The following is a 13,505-nucleotide window of genomic DNA, read 5'->3' as shown; positions in this document are numbered from 1 at the left end:
TCTAAAGGATAATTCTAAAGGGTTCTAACTAGTTCTAAAGGATAATTCTAAATTGTTCTCGAGGGTAATTCTAAAGTGCTCTAAAGGGTAATTCTAATGGGTAATTCTAATGGGTAATTATAAAGGACATTTCTAAAGGGTTCTAAAGGGTCATTCTAAAGGGTTCTAAATGGTTCTAAAGGGTAAATATAATGGGTAATTCTAAAGGCCATTTCTAAAAGGTTCTAAAGGGTAATTCTAAAGAGTTCTAAATGGTTATTAAAGATAATTTAATGGTGTTCTAAGGGGTAATTCTAAAGGGTTCTAAATGGTTATTAAATGTAATTTTAAGGTGTTCTAAAGGTTAATTCTCAAGGGTATTTCTAAAGGGTTCTAACGGGAAGTTTTAAACGGTTCTAAATGGTTCTTAAAGTAATTTTTAAGGGGTTCTAAAGGGTAATTATAAGGGGGTTCTAAAGGGTTATTCTAATGGGTTTTGTTTGTGTCTGGGCTTTTAAAAAATTATTATTATTATTATTATTATTATTATTATTATTTTAATACTTGGGCCAAGGCTCATAGTCGAGTTCACACACACACACACACACACACACACACACACACACACACACACACACACACACACACACACACACACACCATTCAGGAAAATGAAACAGCACCAAAATACAGCCCCAACAAATGCAAATAAGACAAAATAAATATATAAAAAGAAATATCAAGAAATATACACCAACAACTGGGAGAATGACAGAAGAGCAGGTAAATACAAAAAATAATTGTACAGAGCAGGGATAGACAAAGAAGGTTCATTGGAATGGTTAAGAAGAGGTCAGCTCAACTGGGACAGAGAACGAATCATAATACATGCCCAAGAGATAAAGGACACTACACCAATGGATTTAAAAAGATGGTGGGACTGAGTCAGACAGATAAGTGTAGATTCTGCAAGACAGAAACAGAAAGCACTAGTCACCTGCTCTTGGGATGCAAAAAACTATTATCAGAACAACCTTACACACAACCACACAACAAAGTATGTAAAGTGATCCATTGGCATATCTGCAAAAGTTTAAACATCCAAGTACCAGAAAACTCATGGAAATATGAACCAAGAGCAATCATTGAAAATGAGGACATCATGCTCACGTGCGACCTGATGATTCCATCGAGCGTGAACAGAGAAAGTAAAGCCTTGCGTCCGGACATTGTACTCAGGAACAAAAAGGAAAAGACAGCATTGATGATGAGATATCAGTACCCAGCGATTTTGGCCTAAACGCAGAAATCAAGAAAATGACCAAATACCAGGACCTCAAAAATGAGGTAAAGAGATCTTGGAAGCTGAAGAGCATCGAAATTGTACTGGTGATAAATTGGAGCAACAGGAATGATGAAGAAGAACCTCACTGAGATTTTGAAAACCATCCCCGGGAATATTACCACAAATGAACTACAACTGGAGGCAATCCGGGGTTCGGTGACGATCCTGAAAAGAAGCCTTGGAACAAAACTCTGAATAAGGTGAACAGCTTGGTCCATGAACCGTGATCCCTTACCGAAGAGTACGTGGATACTTTGGGTCCTGGGAAGACTCCATTCCACCTCCTGAAACCCACAAATGGAGATAACAACTAACAACGACACACACACACAACACACACCACACACACACACACACACACACACACACACACACACACACACACACACACACACACACACACACACACACACACACACACACACACACACAAGGACATACTGATGAGACAAACAGCCACTGAGCATGGGGGAAGTTCCGTCACAACCGTCACTTACCGGGATACTCTGGGTTCCAGCGACGTCAAAACAATGGCGGCATTTTTCTCACCATACTCAACGGGGCATTTCCTCGAGAGGAATTTTCTCCTTCCGATGGATGCTACCTATGGGGATTGTCCATTCGCGTTCTATCCTTTTCAAGCAAGGTCTTTTTTAAAGGACGTACCATTTTTAAAGTGTTTGGTATAACTTGAACCGGTCCAAAGTGAATGTTTTTTTTTTTAGGAGATGCCATCTCCTTACTGGATGCCCTTCCGCCCTTTGCCAAGTGTTGTTTATGGTCCTGGCAGGGTGTCACAGTCACTATCACCACTAGCAAAGCCAGTGAAGGGTGTCTGTCGGTTCAGTAGCCAACAACCCGACCTTGCGGCAGGTAGCACTGGGTTACATGTTACCAGTGGCAGTCCCAAAAGACTGACCTGGCTGAAACTGAAAGACTGACCTGAAGCTTTACCTTCCTGTTTGACGATCCCTTCCGGGCCCATTCACCATGATCCCAGGATTCCCGATTCAATCCCACATATAGTTTTTTGATTGTGATTATTTATCATATAAAATCAATAATAATGATTTACCTGACAAGGAACTTTCACAGAAGAGACCATGAGACCCATCAACGCTTGCGCTGCTATTACCAACCTATGGTTGTTTGTGTTCTTTCATTTTTAAATGCTGAGCATGAAGCAAGTAAGCAGCACGGTTAACAGCAGTTTTATAACACGTTTATAAATAAAAAGTTTAAGTTTCATAAAAATTGTAAAAATTTTAGCACCGGTTTAATTAAAATGTCAAGCAGCAGTTTTCCCATTTAAAAAAAGTTTTTTTTTATACAAGATCGAGGCTCATGAAAGAGCGAACATTAATCACAAAAAGAAAACGGCACATAAAACATATAATAAGGGGCGCGGCAGACAAGATGGGGAGAGAGGGTAAAGCACACCAGCACAACATTTGAGAGCAGGGACATCGGGAGATCTGTGGGAGGAAAAGTTTTTGGTGTGGAATCTGTTGGAGGAAAAGAAAAAAGTTTTTGGTATAATTTGGCCGAGGTTTGATTCCGTCGACATCCCCGACCCAGAGAATACACTCTAAACATTACGCCGCCAAGTCTAGGCCAAAAAAAGTACAATGGTATCTCCTAAAGTTTTCATCCTGCTTGTGATTTTCAAGTACCAGCTCCATTATGGGGTTCGCATCATTGTTTAAAAATCCAAACAAAAAGCCGGGATGCATCCAATCAGAATGGGGCTTACGGAGTGTGTTTGAAGACAAACTTTTGGGGTTGGATATGTATAAAGATATATTCTTATGTCATGGCGTGTTCCCTCAATGTTATACCAACAATGTGCAAGTTTACAACAGTCAGCACACTGTGCTAGGGAGGGGGCAGCATGAAACAGACAGCTGGGGAAATAGATGCTCAAAAGGAAACACTTAATCTGAACTCTGAAAGGCAGAAATGCAGACGATGCCGGAATTTGTGCATTCAAACACAGCAAGCACACTCTCGGAAATTGCCTTTGATGTGCCTCCTCTTCTTCTTCTATTATGCCGCCTCTTCTTCTTCCTCTTACTCGAGCAACCACCTCCATTGTTCCGATTCTTCTATAAGCAGATTAATCCTGCCACGTTTCCCTCCACCAAGCATCAATATTTCAGTCATTTCAATTATCTAAGCAGTCATTGGCAAAATGATGTTTATTCAAATCTGTGAAGGATTAAACATTATGGCAGGGTACTGGGGTTAACACCGTTTGATTAAATCTGAAGGTGCTAAGGGGGTTATGAATGTTCAGGAGTTTTTTGTTGAAAGTGACGATGGGTTAATTATACTGTGTGCGTATGTATGTTTGTGTGTGAGTGTGTTTGTGTGTGTTTGTGTGAGTGTGTGTTTGTATATGTGTACGTGTTTGTATGTGTGTATGTGTGTTTGTGTGTGTTTGTATGTGTGCGTGTTTGTGTGCGTGTGTTTTTTATACTGTATGTGTGTTTTTGTATATATGTGTGTGTGTTTGTATGTTTGTATATGTGTGTGTGTGTGTGTGTATGTATGTATTTGTATGTGTGTGTGTGTTTGTGTGTATGTGTGTGTGTGTTTGTGTGTGTTTGTGTGTATGTGTGTGTGTGTTTGTGTGTGTGTTTGTGTGTGTGTGTTTGTATATGTGTGCCTGTGCGTGTGTTTCTATATGTGTGTGTGTGTGTGTGTATGCATATGTGTGTATGTGTAATGTGTATGTATGGGTGTGTATGTGTATGTATGTGCGTGTGTACATGTGTATGGGATGCCTGTGGTGTGGTGGGATATTCTTTGTTACCTTGCGGAGGGGATTTACACACAGTCACTAATAACCGCCAAACACAAAGGAACAAACAAAAGAAAATAATTAAATAATGCCACGACAACATCACCAATGTGCTCATTAAATTATCCTCGTGGTCGAAAGTGTGCGGTCACACCACAATTCGGATGTGTGAGCCGAAATACACAAACGCAGAGGACTACGGTGATGCTTACAATTTCATTAATGTGCATGTTCGTATGAGTGTGTGTGTGTGTGTGTTCGAATGAGTGTGTGTTCGTATGAGTGTGTGTTCGTATGAGTGTGTGTGTGTGTGTGTGTGTGTGTGTGTATATATATATATATGTATGTGTGTGTGTGTTTTTCTCTTTTCATGTATAATTTCTCTCTCTTAACTCCAATGTACGATTGTCGTATTTCTCATTTTCTTTGTTCTCTCTTGTTGTGTGTTTTCCCTCAAAAGATGCACTCACATTTGTTTATCCACACAGTGCAACTGTGGCCTTCATGAATTCATCAAATCTCACATCCACCCTATTGTCACGCTTGCACCTGTGCTCTGACTGACATGTCGTCCGTATATTGTTCGCACGTGCTCAGGTGCATTCTGTTCGTCTTATTTGTGCACTCTCTTTATTGCGACAAGGCTTTGGAATCTGTTAACCTTTTATCCAGTTGTTGACTTCTTATCAAGGACTTGTTGTTTGAAATATATGGCATGTCTCTCTAATTGCAAATAATAATTATGCAATGTCCTCTGGTTAGAAGTTCGTGTTCCCGTGTGTCTCTGTGTGTCTGTCTGTCTCTATCCATTTCTCTTTCTCTGAGTCCTTGTCCCTCCCTCCCTCTCCCTCCCTCATGCTCTTTCGCCGCCGCTTTCTCCCATTTCCCAATTCGTGTGACGCTAATTAAGTCGTCTGGAAACAGATCTGTCTGTCTTACCATGAATCATTGATGCTTGTGGCCCTTTCTTTCTTTTTTCCTTTTTCTCTCTTGCACCTTCTATCTCTCTCCTCATTTCTTAATTGGTCAAAATCACAATAATCAACGTCGCTGTGATCACGTTTCTTTATTGGAAATAAGTAAATGGGGCATATCCGTTATTATGGTGTTTGTAGCTGTTGCAAACAGCATGCTGGAGAGAAATGTTGGACCACAAGCTAACCGCTCGCTCTGCATAGTGAGTTTGCTTTGTGGGTACACGTGCACAAGTGATGGCCTGGAAAGCCATTGAAGTACAATGTCTTCGTAAGATTGCAAAGCAGTACTCTGAGCCGAGTTTATTGTAATTGTCTACATTGTCTATCAAGAAGATGCCCAAGCCAGGTAGGACTTACAGCGGAAACCAAACGCATCAGAAGTCTGTTCAACACCATCATCCCTCGGGTGTTGAACTTGCACCGACTCTCCTATGTTGCCAAATGTCCATATACCGTATATACGTAGGTACACACGTATGTACACATATATGTACACACATATGTACACACATACGTATACACATATGTACATACATACGTACACACATATGTACACACACACGTACACACATATGTACACACACACGTACACACATATGTACATACATACGTACACACATATGTACACACACACACGTGCACACATATGTGCATACATACGTACACACATATACGTAGCTCCACACATACGTACTCACATATACGTAGCTCCACACATACGTACACACATATACGTAGCTCCACACATACGTACACACATATACGTAGCTCCACACATACGTACACACATATACGTAGCTCCACACATACGTACACACATATACGTAGCTCCCACACATACGTACACACATATACGTAGCTCTACACATACGTACACACATATACGTAGCTCTACACATACGTACACACATATGTACCCCACCCCTCTCATGCCGCCACCACCCCCAGCTTTTTCAAAGAAAGATGCATGAATGTACCTTCAATGTATTGCAACCTCATTTATATGATCTTTTAACACGTTTATTTTTCCTTCCCAGGCTTTATTGTGAACCTTCCATTCACGAGACAAAATATAAGTACGTTGGAATAATTGGAATTCCAACGCACCTATGTTTTTGTCTCACGAATGGAAGGTGTACAATCATGCTGGCCATGTATTCGATTTTGATGATTTTTCATGCCCTTTTACACCCCTGTATTTCCCATCCGACCACATTTCAAAACACGGTTTTGAATGCCTGTGTACAGCTCCCCCCCCCCCCCCCCCCCTTCCCAAACTCCTCTCGCACCCCCATCACTCACACGATCCACAACAGTCCACTGTTTGATCCTCAATGTTTGATCCCAAACTCCAGTACTTTTAGCTAGTGCAAGTTCACAATAATACATCATAATGAACACACACCTGGTTCTGCATCTGCACATTCCTCAATCCCCTTAGGTACTCAGTCTCCTTCAAAATGAGAGCAATGCGACTCTTTCGCTAATATGCCTCTGAGTAGTCTCTGCCCGTGACAATAGGTAGATACCCTCATTCACTGTCCAAAAAATAAACAAGTTTATTTTAAATCCCTTCAGTTGTTTTGAAGTATTATATTTTTACCACAGAGCAGGTTTCACATCAATTAGTGAAGCATTTTCAGAGAAGAGATTTAAAGACATATCGGCTCCAAAGCTAATATGGCTGACAAATCACGTGACATATGGCATCAGAAATGTAGACTCTGCATATGTATGGCTAGGGGATCACGTTTGTGAAGTCTCGTGTTGATCGGATCAGGTCCGTCATTCTAACCAGGATGGCTGCCACACCACGTGATTAACAACATCATCATTTTCAAACTATATACAACAATGGTGTTAGATGACATTTGTAAAATTTCGCATCGATAGGGTGAGCGGTTTAAGAGATATAATTATTTAATATTTTCCCTCAATCCAATATGGCTGCCAAATCATGTGACCCATGATGTCATAAATTTAATATTTCAATACAAATGGGTCAGAGATCATGTGCATGCAATTTCAGATTTTTAAGATAAGCCATTCGATTAAACCATTTATGGCTGGTATACCACTTCACCGATGATGACATCATTATCATGCTTTGGTTCCCCATTGAGAGTACTTGACAGTGCCAAGTTTCAAATTTTTCCATTCAGTGTTTTCCAAGAAATATATATTTAATTATTTGCATTTAATCCAAGATAGCTGCCATACCACATGACCTATGACGTCACAATTATCACAAAAACATTGTGCATGGGTGTCACTCCTACCCTGAAAGTTTTGTCTCAATCAGACATGTGGTTGCTGAGAAAAACGAGGTTTAGCCTGTACAGACGGACGGACGGTGTGTACATGTGTGTACAACCCGAAAACATAATGCCTCCGGCCACCTTCGGAGGCATAATAATTGTTATTTTTTTATTTTCCCAAAAATTCTTATCTACTTTGAACTCGACATAATTTTTTTTATTTTTTAATGTCCCGAAGATTCTTATCTACTTTGAACTCGACATGAAAATTGTATTTTTTAATGTCCCAAAAATTCTTATCTACTTTGAACTCGACATAATTTTTTTATTTTTTAATGTCCCAAAAATTCTTATCTACTTTGAAATCGACATAATTTTTTTTATTTTTTAATGTCCCTAAATTCTTATCTACTTTGAACTCGACATAATTTTTTTTGTTTTTTAATGTCCTGAAGATTCTTATCTACTTTGAACTCGACATAAAAATTTTATTTTTTAATGTCCCAAAAATTCTTATCTACTTTGAACTCGACATCAAATTAATTTTTTGAATGTCCCAAAAATTCTTATCTACTTTGAACTCGACATAAAAAATTTTTTTTTAATGTCCCAAAAATTATTACCTACTTTGAACTCGACATAAACATTTTTATTTTTTAATGTCCCAAAAATTATTATCTACGTTGAACGACATATTTTTTTAAATTTTTTAATGTCCCGAAGATTCTTATCTACTTTGAAATTGGCATTAATTTTTTTATTTTTTAATGTCCCAAAATTATTATCTACTTTGAACTCGACATAAAATTTTTATTTTTTAATGTCCTGAAGATTCTTATCTACTTTGAAATCGACATAATTTTTTTTTATTTTTTCATGTCCCAAAAATTCTTATCTATTTTGAACTCGAAATAATAATTTTTATTTTTTAATGTCCCAAAGATTCTTATCTACTTTGAACTCGACATCAAATTAATTTTTTTAATGTCCCAAAAATTCTTATCTACTTTGAACTCGACATAAAATTTTTATTTTTCAATGTCCCAAAAATTCTTATCTACTTTGAACTCGACATAAATTTTTTTATTTTTTAATGTCCCAGAAATTCTTATCTACTTTGAACTCGACATAAAATTTTTATTTTTCAATGTCCCAAAAATTCTTATCTACTTTGAACTCGACATAAATTTTTTTATTTTTTAATGTCCCAGAAATTCTTATCGACTTTGAACTCGACATCAAATTAATTGTTTTAATGTCCCAAAAATTCTTATCTACTTTGAACTCGACATAATTTTTTTTTTAATGTCCCAAAAATTCTTATCTACTTTGAACTCGACATAAACATTTTTATTTTTTAATGTCACAAAAATTATTATCTACGTTGAACTCGACATAATTTTTTTTCTTTTTTAATGTCCCAAAAATTCTTATCTACTTTGAACCAAACATATTTATATACTTTAAATTAAAATATTGTCCTCGTTTCACCTTTTCCTGCTGTTTATGCCAAACCCATCCCATTATTTAAGTCTCATAATAAATACTTTATGTGCGGGCGGTACAGCCATTCCATAACGTGGTAACCAAAAAAGACACACGATTATAAATGCCTTCATATGAATAAATAAAGTATGTGGTCGACACTGTCCATTTGGATCCGCACACTCCAAAAACTCCAGTCGCTCTGATTTCGCCATCCCGAGGCACATCGCGGTTTGTTTTAATTATTTATCAAGAAACTTCTCGAATCGTTGTCAGTCTTGTTTATAAGCCACGTGTCATCTTGTTCCTGGGATTGTAGAAAACGTTCACTGCACAGTCCTTCACTTCTGGGCTCCAATCGAATGCGCAAAAAAATCCCAAAATAATGACGTTGTGTGGTGAGAGTTAAGTACCTGTGAATGATCTCTCATCATTCATTTCCCATTGGAAACGTATGGGGAATGCGGATGGAAAGGAAGATTTATTAAGCCTTGAGGGTGTACGAATTGGAGGTTGTTTTCGTTTGTGTGCAGGACATGACTGCGCATTGGCATCGGTTCTTGCAGCGGTGCCGTTGATGCGGTGATCCCCCTGATGCGGTGCCCCCCTGTGGGATAGAGCAAGGGTGCTGGTGATAGCTCGCTTACTCTTTACGAGGATAACTTGCGATCTTTAGCGTGCAATGCTGACAGTGCGGGCACCCAAGGGATGGCACACACACTGGTGAATCGCCATGCCTGCGAAGCTTCAGGACAGTTTATAGCTGGGTCAGGATTCGAACCCAGGCACGAGGGCTCGCAGCTCAGAGGTGAGGGTGCATACCTCCATGCCATCCTGCCAGCCCATTTGGCAGAGTGAATTTGAGTAAAAGTAAACTTTTTGAATGCAGTAAAGGAGAGCTTGGGGAGCGGGTAATGGCTATGGGAAAATGATATGGGTTATCTGCTAATGGAATATGGGATAAGATTCCAGGCTTTTATAACTGATATTTTACAGGAGATAAATTTATTTCGTTTTAATGTATTTTTATTTTCATTACCTCCGCCACCAAAGGTGGATGGAGGTTATGTTTTCACCCCTGTCTGTCCGTTTGTCTGTCTGTCTGTCCGTTTGTGAACAAAATATCTCAAAAGGTTGTGAACGGATTCGGACGAAATTTTGCAGAGAGGTAGCGTATGTGACATGGACGAAATTATTAGATTTTGGTGAAGATCCGGATTCGGATTCGGTTAGTAGAATTTTTAAAGTGATTCTTCACCATTGGGAAATTGGGCCAAAAACGTTGCATAGCAGGATATCTCAAAAGGTTGTGGACGGATTTGGACGAAACTTGGTGGATTGGTTTGGTGTCTGACAAGGACGATTCGATTCGATTTTGGTAAAGATCTGAATATGGATTCGATTATGAGAATTATATAATTTTTAAAGTGATTCTTCACCATTGGGGGATAGGGCCAAAACGATACATAGCAGGATATCTCAAAAAGTTATGGATGGATTTGGACGAAACTTGTTGGACAGGTTGTGTGTGTAACAAGGAAGAATCGATTCAATTCTGGTGAAGAGCCGGATCCGGATCCAGCTAGTAGAATTTTAAAAGTGTTTCTTCACCATTGAATGATATGCCCAACCAGGCGGAGGTATGCTCTCTACTGAGTGCCCTTCTAGTTTATTTATTTATTAATTAATTCATCTAGTTTTTTTTTTTTTTTTTTTTTTTGTTGTTGTATACAAGATCGAGGCTCGTGAAAGAGCGAACATTAATCACACAGAAAGACAAACCGACACATAAAACATATAACATCGGGAGCGGTAGACAAGATGGGGCAAGAGGGGGAGGAACACAAACACAACATTTGAGAGCAGGGACCGAGAGACATGGAGACATCGAGAGATCTGAGAGAGGGCGAGGGCTTTGGGGGGGGGGGCATGGGAAGGGGGTGGTGGGAGAGGTATAAAACATATCGACACTGCCAGGACTTCCAGGAAAGAAGTTGGAATTTCAAACAAGGTGGATCTGGGGTGAATTAGCAGGGGTAGAAAAGATCAAGGTTTTGGATGGGGGAAGATAAGAGATGGTGGTGAACAGCTGTTTTAAAGACCTGGAGGGAGGAGTGGGATTGAAGGGAGTGAGGGAGTTTGTTCCAGAGGCGGGAGAAAAGAGGAATGAAAGAGTGAAGGTGAGCAGAGAGCCGAGATTTCGGCAGTTTAACCATCAGAGGGTTGCTGGCAGATCTTGTGCGACCTGTAGGAATATTTGGGGGACAGAGCACAGAGAGAGCTGGGGGTGCAAGGCCGGAGAGGAGTCGGTAGAAGACAGAAAGACCACCTACCTGCCTGCGGTGAGTGAGTGAAAGGCCCTCAGAGATAGCTTCATCGCGGGAGATTCCAATAATTCTGAAAGCTTTGGTTTCAACAGCGTGAAGCCGAGCTAGGTGTGAGGCAGGAGCACCGGCCCATAGGGGAGAACAGTATTCCATTGAGCTGCGGATGAAAGCCTTGTATGTGGTGAGGAGCTCAGGTGTGCCGAGGAAGGACTTCGCACGACGGAGGATGCCCAGTCGGCGACTGGCTTTGGAGGCCAGCTTGGAAATGTGGTTTTCCCAAGAAAGATCATGGCAGATAGTGAGACCCAAAAGCTTGAGCGACAGAACTTCTTGGAGAGGATTGTTGAGAAAGTAGATGGGAGGGTTGTCCAGTCGATCTTTTCGGAGAGACATAGTAAGAGTGTGAGATTTGTCAGGATTGAAAGACATGTTCCACTTGTTTGACCAGTCTGTGATTTTGTCCAAGTCTTCAGAGAGTGAGGAGGCTGCAGACTGCCGATCTGAGGGAAGAGGAATGGAGCGGCAGAGAGTGGAGTCATCAGCAAAGAGATAGAGAGGATTTTCAAGAGAGTCAGAGAGATCATTGATGAAGACCAGAAAAAGCACGGGGCCCAGAACACTGCCTTGGGGAACTCCAGCCTGAACAGGAAGAGGAGATGAGAGAAACCCATTCAGGGCCACACGTTGACGACGACGAGTTGAAGTGATCCATAGCCCATGCAAACACGTTAGGCGACATCGATGTATTTTCCCATGAATTGCAAGGACGTTGCTCGACGTTGAACAAATCAACATAGCACAAGGACCTGACATCCCAGCATTGTGAGTTGCATGCTCAGATGGGAATGCCAGACATGACGTGTAACTCATTAGTACCTCAGTGGAAAATGTATTATTGATGATTGCGCTTTGTGCATTTCTGCTTCAGTTGTTCTTTTGATATAGATGGTGTCGCTATTAATGCATTTTTATTTTTGAGCAATCAAAGCCTCTCATTACCCCTCGCCCCAAATTTATTTGCTTTTTCATCGTGCTAACTCCCCCCTTCCCCCCCAAGCCTGATCCTTCCCCGTCCCCTTTTACCCAAACTAAACACAGGTCTGCACTTGTGTTCTGCATGTCAATTGTCTTCCATTTGGGTATTCCAACGTTCTGTTCTGCTGCGTGTCACCTGCTCTGATCTCGTAGTGTGTTTATTGTGAAGAATTGGCAGTAAAATAGTGTTTAATCTTGCACAAAAAAACACGAGGAACTTCAATGCTGGAGGACGCCATTAGGCCCATCAAGTCTGCTTGCAATGCTGCCAACACTCATGCAACCCTCTATTCCTGTTTAAACCCAAACACTGTCTGCACTGCCACCATCTTTCCAGATAGACCAATCCTGCACGCATTAACTAGAGAGCTCATCGAACACCTTACCCTGCACAGTCTTGAGAAACAAGGACATGCGTGGTGTCTGCGTGCGGAAAATTTGTTTGATCAGATGAGGTAAAATGCCGTAATAATTTGTCCAACTACTGCTAATCGCCAGGGTTTGAAAGTGCCAAGAAGGCGATTTGTGTCCTCCAGTGTTGTTAATTCCATTGAAATAAAAGAGAGATTTTAAAGGTTGAAGAAAAAAAGCTTTCGGAAGTTTACCGCAGTTGATGCAGCGTCTTTTACAGCACCTTATTGAACATGTTACATTAGTTATTCGTGCCTGTTGTTTGTGTCCTTTGTGATATCCTTAAAAACAGTAAGTTTCCTGTTTGGAATGATTTTCAATTTTGTCTGACTGCCAGACAGGTAGACAGAGTCAAAAAAAAAACCTTACTCTCTCTGCGTATGCGTGATCAGGATGGATTCAGAGCCAAAGTACTGTTAAACTGCAGGTACGTTTTCCGATTAAGGTCCTGATGCGTGTTCAAAATATAACATTCAATTGATACAGGTTGTTCTTCAAACATAAAGTGACGTTTGTAGACAGACAGACAGACAGACGAAGTGAACCAATTGCTTAACCGCAATTTCACTTCGTACCTGCGTAGTAACTATTCTCGTAACTACTAAAACACCCCTACCTTAATGTTGTCCCAACTCCAAAAGCTCTTCCTGCCAAAACCTTTGGGTTAGTGCAATACTAAAGGATGATGGGCTAGCATGATGAATTTTGTGACCCAGACGTAATATAGTATTGTAATGGGGTTCTGGACCTTTCAACATTATATGTTCACATGTTTTTGTTCATAGCACCTCATCACCTCATCACGGTCGTTTGATGAATGAACAGGCCGGAACAAGCCATTACACCCACCGATGTCTCAACGTGATATTTCAAATAAAAATGTAA

General features: G+C 40.2%; 1 protein-coding gene across 1 annotated transcript in view; it reads left to right on the top strand.

Annotated features, from left to right (window-relative positions):
- Window positions 1-13,505, top strand: part of LOC137434176 (semaphorin-6D) — a 512,865-nt gene that overhangs the window by 48,747 nt on the left and 450,613 nt on the right. The window lies entirely within an intron of this gene.

Source organism: Myxine glutinosa, chromosome 10 (assembly GCF_964187855.1).
Source record: "Myxine glutinosa chromosome 10, kmMyxGlut1.1, whole genome shotgun sequence".
In the NCBI taxonomy this organism is placed as follows: Eukaryota; Metazoa; Chordata; class Myxini; order Myxiniformes; family Myxinidae; genus Myxine; species Myxine glutinosa.
This window is presented reverse-complemented; position numbering and strand designations above follow the sequence as displayed.